The sequence below is a fragment of the Vanellus vanellus genome, assembly GCF_965231255.1.
Source record: "Vanellus vanellus genome assembly, chromosome: Z".
NCBI lineage: Eukaryota > Metazoa > Chordata > Aves > Charadriiformes > Charadriidae > Vanellus > Vanellus vanellus.
Window position 1 is genome coordinate 86,732,266 of NC_138908.1, and position 11,439 is coordinate 86,743,704.

Below are 11,439 nucleotides of genomic sequence, written 5' to 3' on the forward strand. Positions count from 1 at the left end.
ACTCGCCGCGGCGCTATTGGGCGGTGAAGCCGGTTCCTGGGCGGGGCCGGGGGTGGGCGGGGCCTGCGGGGTGTGGTGGGCGGGAGGGCGGGTCGGGTGGCGGAAGGGGTTCGCTCGTTATCCGGCGCCCCACGGAGGGCTTCAGCCCCGGGCCTGGCGGGAGCGGCAGCCTGGATGTCCTGGGGTAAATTCACCCAGCGGGGCCAGAGGAGGCCCCGGAGATGCTGGGAGGGCTGGAGCCCCTCTGCTGGGGAGGACAGGCTGGGAGAGGTGGGGGGGGTTCAGCCTGGAGAAGAGAAGGCTCCGGGGGGACCTTAGAGCCCCTTCCAGTGCCTAAAGGGGCTCCAGGAGAGCTGGGGAGGGACTCTGGACCGGGGAGGGGAGCCATGGGGTGAGGGGGAATGGTTTTAAACTGGAAGAGGGGAGATTTAGGTTAGATATGAGGAAGAAATTCTTTCCTGTGAGGGTGGTGAGCCCCTGGCACAGGTTGCCCTGAGAAGCTGTGGCTGCCCCATCCCTGGAGGTGTTCAAGGCCAGGTTGGATGGGGCTGGGAGCAAGCTGGGCTGGTGGGAGGTGTCCCTGCCCGTGGCAGGGGGGTTGGAAGTGGATGGTCTTTAGAGTCCTTTCCAACCCAAACCATTTTGTGATTCACCATGGTGAAATGGTGTGAGCCAAAAAAAAGAGAAAAAAAGAGAAAAATCAGAAGCTTCTGATGGATGGCCACCTTCCCCTCGTGTTCTGTGATGCACTTTCCCGCTGATGTAAAGTTTTCAATGCAGGAACCTGTACGAGTTAAAGAGTTTTGCAATTTTTCATATCAGGCCCATAGTGTAGGTATGTTCAAGTCACAGGTGAAAATCTTCTGGTAAAATATAAAGGAACTTGCTTGAAAATGCAATGTCTTGGTTTTGGCTGGGATGGAGTTAACAGTGTGGGGCTGTGGTTTGGATCTGGGATAGGAACAGTGTGACAGCGCACTGGTGGGTTTGGTTGTTGCTGAGGTCTCATGGCCTTTTCTGCTCCTCACACCACCCCACCAGTGATGGGCTGGTGGGCACAAGGAGTTGGGAAGGGACACGGCCAGGACAGCCGACCCCAACTGACCACAGGAATATTCTGTACTGTATGGTGTCACACTCAGTATATAAAGCTGGGGCAGAAGAAGGAAGGGGGGGGACGTTGGGAGTGATGACTTTTGTCTTCCCAAGTCACCATTAGGCATGATGGAGCACGACTGTCCTGGAGATGGCTGAACACCCGCCTGCCCATGGGGACCAGGGTATGGATTCCGTGTTTTGCTCTGTTTGCGTGCGCGGCTTTTGCTCTGCCTATTAACTGTCTTTCTCTCAACCCATGAGTTTTTTCTCACTTTTCTGATTCTCTCCCTCATTGCAACTGCGGAGAGTGAGCGAGTGGCCGCATGGTCCTAGCTGCTGTCTGGGGTTAAAACACAACACGTGATTACGCTGGCACGAAGAGTCGGAAATGAGAAAGGACTTCTTGACTCTGAAATGAAATTATGAGTAGGGAGTGAAGACCACTAGCTCCTGTTTCACGTACGGGGGGTGGGGGGAGACCCCAGCAAGCAACAGAAAGCAGAGGGTTACATTGTGACACGGTCCTCCACAAAAAGAGACTAGAAAATGGTCTTCAACAGCAGTCTTCAGGGTTGGCAGGAGTGGAGCAGGGTGGTGCCCTGTGCAAATGGTTGAAATCATACAATCAGAATCATAGAATCATTTAGGTTGGAAAAGATTTTTAAGACCGTCAAGTCCAACCATTAACCTAGTACTGCCAGGTCCACCACTAAACCATGTCCCTCAGCACCACATCTACGTGTCTTTTAAATCCCTTCAGGGATAGTGACTCCACCACTTCCCTGGGCAGCCTGTTCCAATGCTTGACAACCCTTTCTGTGAAAATTTTTTTCCTAATATCCAATCTAAACCTCCCCTGGCACAACTTGAGGTCATTTCCTCTTGTCCTATCGCCTGTTACTTGGGAGAAGAGACTGACAGCCACCTAGCTACAACCAAATATGAACGTTGGAGCAAGAATTGGGGTTGCGTGGCTGCTCCCTGAAGATTTTATGCTGAGAAAAGATTCCGGGGAAAAGTCCATGTCTAGGTTAGAGGTGTCAGTGTCGTTCCCAGTGCTGGCAAAGGGACATGTCAGGGTGGAAGCGTGGGCTGGCAGAGATGAAAAGCTCTGTACTCACCATGTTGCTGTGAGCTGGCAGACAACCATGAGATGCGAGAGGGACAGCAGATCTTTAGCTGGGGTAGAAAGACAGAGGTCTGCAGTAGAAGGACCAGTCTGTGCACCATTGGCAGGGGAAGGGGAGATTTCCAAGAGAGGAGCATGATTTACTCTGCCAACCATCTGGTTGATGGGTTCAGGAGAAGGTCTGGCAAATGTGGCAAAGCCCGTAGGGTGCCGGGTTGGAAGACTTTTGAAAAAAAAAAAACAAAAACAAACAAACAAACAAAAACAAACCAACACCAAAAAAACCAACCGAGGTCTGAACCAGAGGAAAAGCTCTCCAGGCAGCAGCAGTTGGACTCAGCGCATGTTGTTCTCAGCAGCCAGATGTCCGCGTCATTGCAATCACCGGGGGTGTTAATTGGCACCCGGGTGGATGCTGCTTGCAGCGAGACTGAAGTCCAAATTGCTTTGCTGTGACCGCTCCATCAGTGGGAGCTGACACTTGTCCTCAGGGGTCCTCCTGCCACGTCAGAGCCAAGCAGAGCTCCCGCACCTTCGTGGAGATGTTGTCTGGGTCACTGTGCTGGGGACACAGCACCTGGACTGGGCTCCAGACGAGCGGGGGGCCTTCATTTCCCCTCTTCCCCGAGTAAATGGATAAATGAACATAATAGCCGCTAGATCTACTTGTGGAAAATACTCATAAAAACGAGGATTAGATAATTGCCTGCTGGAGCCCGTAGTCAAGACAAAAAGTGTTCTCAGAAATATTTTTTGAGCAATGGGGGTGGAAAACATCATTCCTACCTTGGGTCAGAGGTAACAGCCAAAAACCCTGGATGCAGTGAGAGAGGCTTTTGCTCCCCCTGCTCCATCAGCCTACACAAATACTCAGTAAAGACTTTCCCGACACCACTGTTAGATTTCGGGTTGTATTTCAAAAACGCCGCTAATAACCAAAGCTCTTGATTATTTTGATCTCCCCCAGTAACGTTTTCCCTTTGTATATCGTTGTTTCCAAGTGTAAATTAGTGGAATTATAAATGCAACTTCGTGAAACCGCCTATAATGGACTGATGTAATTGGCTTGAAACAATCCATACGTTAAAGTTGTTAATTAGGATAAGAAGGGGTTCTTGTGCTATGAGGGAGGTGAAAGCAGGGCTGAGGAAGAGAGAGCGTAGAGAGATTGCTGCAGGGATGAATCCTCCCCAGGCTGTTGATATGGCTCCCACAGGCTTTTGTGTTCTTGCTGCTTTTTTTTTTTTTTTTCTCCTCCTTTCTTGATAAAATCAGATGTAGAGAAAGGCTCAGTTGGACCTTTATACTGCGCGGAACATGCTGTGCAATGCCACCACTTTTGCTTTTCTTAATGAATCCCACTCAAATTCAAATGCTTCTCTCTTCTCTTTCATTATAGGTTAAATTTGGTGTTCTGTAGCATTCGTTTTGCAACCTAAAGTCAGGCTCCGTGGGAACTCTCCCACCTGTACTTAGGCACAAGTATTTACAGGCGTAGGGTTGCGGGGTTTGGGGGTGCACCCAGCCTTGGGTGACCTGCTGTCCCAGGGTGACCTTTTGGCTGGAGCCTGGAACCCCTCTTCCGTGCCATGTAAGATCCTCCATTCCTGGCGTCTGCTCTAGGTGATTTCAGGTTTAATTAAAAAAAAATAATATTTTTAAAGCAGAGAGGTAATGCGAAAGGAAGGGAATGGTGAAATAAATGTGTTTTTCTTACATTTCTCCAGGTGGGAAGGGCAGGGGTTTCAGGTACACGTGAGCAGAAGAAGTCGGCAGTTCAGCTTGCTTTGAGCTGCACATCTTGGAGCATCAAAGAGATGCCTCCTCCTCCAGCCCCGTGCATTGACATGCTGATAGTAAGGACACCTGCAGGGACCTTTTCCGGGGCGTTGTGGGGTTTCCACATTGTATTTTCAAACACTCCCTGCCAGTGCTTGGGAGGTGTCCAACAGCGCGGAGGGACGAGCAGGGCAAGACAGGACAATCTCCTTACGAGGTTGGAAGGAAGAGAAACCAGAGGTTCCCTCCATGTGGTGGGTTTTTTTCCATTATATGCCCGACAGTGCTGATTTCTGCGTTGTCCAGACACGTTGCAGCTCCTTTTGGTCTGTTTCCCCGTGTCTTCTTCCCGTGGGAAGGGGAGCGGGCAGGGAAAAAGAGATAGTTGATGCTTTTGTAGGTCTTGCTCTGAAATAACATCCCAAGGCAGCCGGGGCATTTGCCCAAGCTGAGGACCTGGAGAGTGTTTCCGAGTTTGGTGGCAGCCAGAGGAACCTGTTCAGCTGCTCCCCCTGCTCCCTTCTCTCCCCATCCTCCTTCTGATCCATTGGCGTGTCCCCTCCATGGCAGGAAACTTTTGTTTTGTTGGAAAAAATGAAACTGGACCTTAACCGTACATTATATATAGTATTTCTTTGTTACTTTAAAGACTTGTTCTTAAGTGGAGTAAATGGCACTCACGTTGCCTTCTGCAGACAAGCTCTGCTATCTGGTCATAGCTTTTGAAGTCCTCTAAAGCTGATAAATAAATGAAAATTTATTTTGGCAGCATTTGCAAAGACATTGTGGAGAGTTTTAAATACGTGACTAAAGGAGGAGCGGTAGAGTCTTCAGCTTTTGATGACCTGAAATGAAGAATAATGGATCTCTATAAGATATTTACACACAAATTACTAGGTTACAGCCTTGGTAACCGGCTGAAGTTCTGCGATTAGATTTGATGGCCCGAAAGGTCCATTTTCTGGTGAGCTCTGTCAAAGTTTCCATGATTTCATCCAGTTCTGCTCATCGCTGTTGGTTGGGAAACAAGTGAGGAGCACACAAAAGAATAAACAAAGGCTCTTGTTAGGCCAAGCATTGGTTGCTCAGCAGTGGATGTTCTCCAGACCTTTTCCTTGCTTTCCTTCACTCCTCTGCGCCCTGACCATCATGTATTTTGGCCAAATCTTTGCACTAGTGTTGCCTAGAGCTTTTTGGACTGGCTGAGGCCTTTGGAGTGGCTGTATTTCCAGTTCTCTGGATATTGTGGTGACATGTAGATAGTCTTTTTCTTGTGTTGTTTCCAGCTTGCATGCCAGATGTTAGAGTTGGGCTGTCAGGCTGTTTCACGGTGGTTTGCTCGCTGTTTACTAAATAGGGATTTCCTTTCTGTCCTTCCTCAGTCACCAGGTAGAAGTGGAATCAAAGTACCCTTTGATCTTTCACTGCAACGTTTCTTTCACCTCCACTATTAGGACTCGCCAATTTTATTTATTTTTTTTTTTCAAGCATCAAACTAATTCCCGTCCAGACGCTTTTACTTAAAAACACCTCTTGGATCTAAATCCACCGGTGCCAGCCCCTAAGTTGGGATCTTGCTTTCCCAAAGATGAAGGTTAACCTTGGTGGCATCTGCCTACATGTTGTTTATCTTCATACCGAGGTGTGTTATCTGCCCCGCTAACGATTCTGCTGTTCGCAGCATTAACCTTGTACCTGCCTCCCTGGAATCAGTGCTCAGCGTCCCCGAGGGCTCCCAGCCATGAGAAGTGACTCCTGGGGGAAAAAGAAAAAGATTTCTTCTTCAATTTGTGTAGAGCATTAAAGTCCATCCCGTATCTTTGCAGCTGAACTTTGCTTTTTGACTGGATTTATTAACTTTCTTACCTCCTGCCCAGATGTGCCGTCTCTGGCTGCTCTTCACAAACTGTTCCCTGCTCCCTTCTCCCAAATTCCTGCTGTTTTTCTTCAGATTCCTCCATGTTTTCCCCTTCATTCCTCTTGTCCAGTGGTTGTTTCCTCGTTAGCTCCGCAGCATGTACGTAGGGCAGGCGGCAGCGGGAGGACGCTGGGGTTAGAAAGCCCACCAGCTGCCGAGGGCAAGATCTCACAGGCAGGAGGAAGAGTTGGCCAGAGGCTACAAACATTTCTGCGGCGTAGGAAAGGAAGGGGAAGCTAACAGCTTGGGGCTGCCGGGTGTCCTCCGAGCAGCCAGGCACCGATTGCATCCTCATCAAAGGCTTGGAAGGACCACAAAGCCGGTGTCACCCCGTCCTGTTCCTGCCATCATTGCGTGGAGATCCAGGATGAAAATGCAATTTCTTCTTGGTGCCACCATCGAACTCGGCAGCCGTAGCCCAGAGGACCGGTGGCAGGCGAGGTAGCCCAAACGGTGCCTTCAAGGAGCCGCTCTCCAGAGCATCTTTTGGAGTGGGGAGGGTGTCGCTGCCTAGGGGTGTGGGACACATAGGGGAAGAGTGTTTTAGGATTGCATAAGGCTTATTATGGGATGTTTAGAGGAGGAAACAAAGGCAGGAATCAAGGTGGTTTGGGGTGGCGAACAAGGGTGGGAAAATAGGATGAAAAGGGCCGGTTGTGTGTAAGCAGGTTGGTGGTCGGCACCCTCGGCTGTGCCCTGCGTGTGAGCAGTGCGGTCTGTCCTGTGCGCTCATTAAAATCCATTTCTAATTATTTCCTGGTGCGAGGGACACTTTTCTGTGTGTACGGGGGGTCCGTGTGCTGGGACTGCAGTGGGAGCACGGGTCGGGGGCATGATCATTGGGATGTCGGCCAGTGTGGGATCGCCAACAAACACCAAGGCAGCCAAGCCGGTGAAGATACACATCTATTGTATACGTATATGCATATATTTCCCACTAATGAGCCTTTATCCTGCTCAGCCAGAGAGGGGAACGGGATGAAGTCGTTGGTGCTGTTTTGTGTTTGTGTGAGTGTTTCTGTCCGTGTGGATACGGTGGGGGAGCTCTGGGGAGCACGGGGAGCCCGCCGGGGCGAGGGGCGATGCTTCCAGCACGCGACGCTCTGATCATCATCCCCATTCAGGGCACCCCAGAAGATGGGTGCAGAGGAGCCGGGACCTCGTTTGGAGTCGGTGGTGGAGGAAACACAAAGGAGCATGTCTGAAAATTTGGGGGTTGAATGATGCTACCCGGTACCTACGGGCAAAGCAGAGGAGGGATGCGGGTCACAGACTTTTCCAGCATCTTTTTGGCAGCGAAGGTTCAAGGGACTGAGTGAACTTAAAGGAGCTGTGAAGCCTGTAGGGTGAGAAGACTGTCGGTGCTCACTTCTTGCAGAAAAAGAGGCAGAATTTCAGGAAGGTTTTGCCTTCTCGGAGGTCTTGTGTGGGTACGAGGAGGCCTGAGCTCTTTGGAGCATTTGGGAAAGACTTTAAACTCGGCGTGCCTTCTGCGGTTTTGAGACCAAAGCTGCAGGTAGCAGGTACCTGAGGAAATGCTAATGAGTGACCTGATTAAAAATACCCTGGTTGAAGGCCAGACCCGCTCCGCTGGAAAGAGAAGCGCAGTTCTGGCTGGCTGTCGGTGTAAACATGAAAACCATTCGGCCAAACACCTCTCTGTGTGGATCCAGTCACACGGCCAGCAACCAAACTGGTTTCCTACCGAGTGTAGACTGGGATTATGCCTGGGAGGCAGATGGTTTCTTGTAGCAAAGAAAGAGCTGAAATAGCTTCATGTTCTTCAGCCTGCAGGTTTCCTTCTGCAAGGCCGTAGCACCGCGACTGTAGTAAAAGATCCAAGCAAGAAAAGAAATAAAAAGGAAAGAAATTGTGTAACGTCGGAGCCTGCAATTGATTTCAGTGGAAAAACAGGGATAAAATGTTTATATAGTGTAAGTCAGCTGGCACCATTTCATCTCAGCATCTCATTTGGACCCGCTGAAAAATTGTGCCTGGTTTTTGTGTGTGCCTGTGTCTCCGCGGAGGGTTGATTTTTGTATAAACAGCGGGTCCTCAATTTTTTCTTTTGCCTGAAGATCTATTTATATACAAATTAATATCCGTTGATGAAGTGTGTGGATTATTAAGGTTGATTATTCATCGTGGGGGTGATTTCTGTCACCCAGGATTGCTTCCTTTCCCGTGTGGGACAGCTAAAGGTTTTATAGGGTTTATTAAGGCATAGTGAGCAATAAGCATGTTTGAATGCTTGCAAACGCAGGTATTTCCATGGAAAAAAACCCACAAAAAACCCTTTTCCTGATAGACGTGAAAACACACGCGCATCCCTGCAAGAACTCATAAAATGGTGAATAAAAAAAGATGGGTTTCCATCTTTTTGTGCGTGCCCGCATCCCTCCTGCGTGCAGGAGCAGCTCTCCGCAGGGACAACAGGCTCGGATGCCCCTCGCTCCTTTTCTCACCCTCGGCACGATAGGAAAAGAAGCAGTTTTTTGTTGTTGTTGTTGTTGTTGTTGTTGCTGGGGCGCTGATGTCCTGGAGATGCACAGGCTGGGCATTTGTCTGCTCGGTTTTTAAGCGAAAGAACCACAGTCACATCACTTAACGTCGCCTGCCTGGGCACAGGCAGGGGGGTCAGAGGGACAGACATTTTCCGTGACGTTTCAGCCAACCTCCAGAACAATTCTGGCTTAAAAAATGGGGGAGGACGTGTGTGTTAAAACAAACAAACAAACAAACAAAAAAACAAACAAAAAAAACCAAACAACAACCCAGCTTTTGATTTTTCAGCCCAAATCCACCAGGTTTTGTTGAAGCCATCTAGATGTGACTCTTCCTTGCAGGCTGCGCTGAGCCAAACCCCGTTTTGATAAGAACATCTCAGATGGAGTTTTAGCTCAGCCCCGCGTGTTGGTACAGTGCTGAGCCTATTTTAAGCACTTGATTAACAACGCTGCCCCCACCTCCTGTGTAGCCTGAACAGATTAATATATGCCACCAGTAAGAATATTTTTCAGGTTGTCTCATTTATCCTGAACTTTGTTTTAGTCTACCATGTAAATGATGTAGCAGATATCCTGATCCAGAATATAGGGGTGACTGTATATTTAAGCACACGCCGCTGATGAAAACACCTATTTTGGAGACTTCCCGGGGCTCTGAGACAACATCGGTGCCAACTGAGGAAGAGAAAATATTTTTTTCCGCCTTCAGGTGGCCGAGCATCCGAGCGCGGCTTCCTGCAGAGACGGTGACCTTAGGCGATTTTCTTCACCGTCCGAATGACCCGGGGCAGTGCTGTTGTCTTGACATCACCTGGCACGGAAACAGCTGTTATCTAATATATTTAATAGATTACTGAGGTCAGAAGAGACCGTTAACGATCATCTGGCTTGACAGTTACTACGATCAATTGTGATATTTTGGGCTCCAGCCAGCTGCCTGTGGAGGGTCAGGGAGGACTTTTTCCCCCCAGTGCACAATCAGTGGGTATTTGCTGGGTTTGGTTTATGAGTTTGTTTTCCTGTTTTGTTTTTTTTTTTTTTTTTTCTGGAGGCATCCGAGGCTGGTTGTGGCTGGAGATGGGACCCGGCAGGGCCCCGTGGTTGTGTACGGAAGCCGGTTCACCCCGGGATGGTGATGTCTTCTCCTGGAGATGCTGATGTGCTGGTATTGTTTCTGCCCCCACTAACTGCTATATTCACCCATGACCTGGGTCAATCCTATATAAAATATGGGATCAGAACAAAGCTTTTTTTCCCAAATTCGATGGGAAGGGACTTTTTGCTGCCTTCTGCAAGATGTGGGGCAGGGGGCTGGATCCGGTCCCTCAGGCACAGCTCGTGCGATGCTCAGGCACTGCCGGCACTTCAGCCCATCTCCTTTGCCCATAGGACCCAAAAATTCAGTTTCTGGAGAATAAAACTGGCAAGAATCAGTCACTGCAACATAATCAGGGGAGGAACTGGGCGGATTATGGGGAATGGGAAATGAGGTTGGTTGATCTAATTGGCTTCATTAACCCAAAGGCTGAGAAATGACCGATACTGGTTGTATTATTTGACCTTTTTGGGCATTAAGGGAATATAATTCTCATCATTACAGTGAAACAGAGCAGTGGGGTGGCCTGCGAACAGTGACCCGGGAAGGCACGGAAAGCTCTGTACCACCCGCCTTGCCCGGGGAGTGGGAGTTCGCCGTGCGTACTGCGAATATAAATAACCAGATCAGCCCAGAATCAACAGTTTTGTCAGCTGTACCGGGGCTGTGCCAGCTACAGACTCTACATATGTAATACTTATTATAATCCTTTCTCTCGCACCAGTCCCATAATGATCTTATTGCATAAGGAGGGAGATTTAATGGGGTTATAAAAGGGAAATATTTCGTCACATCTATTGCCAGCGGAAGGCTTTGTGGAGGATGGACGGCCCCGCTCCCTTCCTAAAGCCCAGGATTTATCCTTGTGTGTCTGGAAAAAAAAAAATTAAAAAAAAAAAAAAAGAAGACGGCCAGTTCCTTCATTCCAGGTGAATGAAAAAGCATTGCTGGAGACCCGGCCAGGAGCCCAGGCTCGTGTCTGTTTTGTGGCAGCGAAATAATGCCTTGTGCTTGACACTACAGCTGCTGTTTTACACCTCAGTGGGTTTAATCTTATGAATAAACAGTATACTAATTGTTTCAGCTTTCAGGGCAGCGGGGTTTGCGAGGCAGCCTAGTCATGCCAGGAATTTAAGTTTTATGTAATTCGCTTTTTGCTGTGGATTGCAGGCATGGCCTCTGGCCAGCCGGGGCACGAAACGCCACGCGTCGGAGATGCCGACAACCTGCCTGGTCCTTACACTGCTGGAGCATCCTCCACGGGCGGCGGATCCCATCGCACCGTGACGCCGAGGGACCAGATCTGTCAGATGCCGCCCTGCCGCGATGCTCCGCCCGGAAGAGCCTATGGAGCAGATGCCAAAGCATCTCCGATATCTTAGAAATCAACGCTTTCTGAGCAAATAAAAGCAGGGTGAGCTGCGCTGGTGGTGAGGGTGTGCGGCAGGAGACACGCGCCCCACGGTTGGACATACACTTCACGTTCGGTTTTCTTCCCACACGTGGTCCAGAAGCTGCCATGATGTTTCGTGGACCTGGTGTGGAGAAAACAAAGGCAGGGGAGAGGTTGAGCATCTATATAACAAAAGGAAATTTGGGAGTGGTTTTCATGGTAATTTGTATGGCTACAAGCCAGACATGTCTGGTATTTTCCCTGCCTGATTGCTTTCGGTGTGGTTTTAGCCGTTCCTGGGGGGGGGGGGGGGGGGGGGAGAACCACCCCGCTGCCTGCGGGCCTGAGCGGGGATGGGAGCACCGTCTCTCGAACCACCTCCCCTGCGCCGCCGTCTCCCTTCCTGCAGAATAAACCCAAACACGCCGTCTCCGTCGGTTTGCGTTTCAGCTCCCCCTCCCATCTGCTCGTCTCCTCTCCTCCCCTGCTTCCCCGAACATCCCTCTGTGCCATATGGTC

General features: G+C 49.7%; 1 long non-coding RNA gene across 1 annotated transcript; it reads left to right on the forward strand.

Moving 5' to 3' along the window:
• Nucleotides 1-148: 148 nt before the first annotated feature.
• Nucleotides 149-10,938, forward strand: LOC309683628. The gene is made up of 3 exons (XR_014270222.1): nt 149-184; nt 1,210-1,280; nt 10,698-10,938. It is a non-coding gene; the product is annotated as an uncharacterized lncRNA (long non-coding RNA).
• The last annotated feature ends 501 nt before the right edge of the window (nt 10,939-11,439 follow it).